The sequence below is a fragment of the Vipera ursinii genome, assembly GCF_947247035.1.
Source record: "Vipera ursinii genome assembly, chromosome: 5".
NCBI lineage: Eukaryota > Metazoa > Chordata > Lepidosauria > Squamata > Viperidae > Vipera > Vipera ursinii.
The window spans coordinates 11,186,432-11,188,163 of NC_139518.1; positions in this window are offsets into that span (position 1 = coordinate 11,186,432).

A 1,732-nucleotide genomic window follows, 5' to 3' on the forward strand; every position below is an offset into this window, starting at 1 on the left:
GTCTTCAAACCTGGCCCTTTTATGACTTGTGGACCAACTCCCAGTGCTTGGCTGAGGAACTCTGGGAGTTGAAGTCCACAAGTGATAAAAGGGCCAAGTTTGAAGACCCCTGGTTTAGAGAAAACTCAGGAGGATCAGAAACACAAAAGAAAATAATCTTAATGCAAGGACAGCCTGCAAAATCCCCCGGATGAAGATACCAAGACTGCCACCTTTCATGTAGAAAACTTATAGCAGGTAACTCATTTGCATGAGGAAGTGCTTTTCTGGTAGCATTGGCATCGGCCTCAAAATGTCTTAAATTAAAACAAGGTTTACAGCAGGGGTGTCCAACCTTGGGAAAGACCTGTGGACTTTTAACTCCCAGAATTCCTCAGCCCATCAACTTCTGGGAGTTGAAGTCTACAAATTCCCAAGGTGGGACACCTGGAATAATGTTTTTCATCTTGGCTGGGGAATTCTGGGAGTTGAAATCCACATCTCTTAAAAGTTGCTATGATTAAAAACACTAGAAGTTTCAATAGTCCCAACCAGATTCTACTGAGCGTTTTACCATTTAAAGAAGTTTCTGGAAGCCCATATGAACATGTACACAATGCATGTATGATGTTTTTATGCCCTACTAAAGAGGCTTTCCTGAAAGAAGGGTTATGATTCAGTATCTTCCTTGCTCTATTTTAAATTTCTTCAATACTAAAATCCTGGAAAGAAAAATGGATCTTAAAACAGCTGCAGATTTTTAAACCAGTTTAGATGTATGGTTCAAGTTGTCATTTTGTTTAACATCTCAGCAAATGTCTCTGGTTCCATTTACAATCATTGTATTGATCTGACATGAGAACAGAAGCATTCCACATTAAACATTCAAATGAAACAGAATAATACAACAGTAACTCTTGTTGCTGAACAAGGCAGAAATTTGAGAGATCTGCCAATGAAATAACTAGCCCTTTGTATTTTAGGAACTCTTACCAAGCCTCACCACAACACCCAATATTTTTTTAAGAACTGAAGTCAATTCTCACTTTGTTCTTTTAAAAAAAAACATGTCTATTGATATTTTCCTAGTTAAAATGACTACCATGTCAATTAGGCTGCAAAAAATTAGTCCATTATGAATTAAGTAGTCCAGATTAACACATTAGTGATATAATCCAAGAGCAGTTGAAGTCATGAGTAGAAAAACAGGGAGGTCCTCTGTTATGTCAACCATTATGACATCCCACCAGCATGGAAGGAATAAATGGAGCAGTAACACCATGTGTTGGCTTCCAAAATTGATTTGTGCCACTAACCTTAACATAAATCTCACATATTTCAGCTGTGAAAGTATTTCCTTCTCTGTTGTTCCATTTGAAGCAGCTATAATCTTGGGAATATTTTTTTTAAAAAAACTGCACAAAAAAACCCTTCACATTACTTATTTGGGCTGTACTTGCACCCAATTTTAGCTATCCAGGCATACCAGTCCTGAATTAAAATGCTTCTGCTAGGCATGTGGCAGACTGGTATGTTCAATTTTGTAAGGTTAGATACTGTCCTGTTTACCACACCAATTATAACAATTCTCTGGGGTTTTTTAGATTTTTTTTTCTTTCAGAAAATGATGCCTACCTTACACAGCTATCATAGAAAGGCTGCTCTGAAAAATAGTGAAAGTACATCCAGTCTTTCTGATATATCTGATTTGAGTCAGGAATTCCCTTAGTAAAAATATACCACTTTAAATATG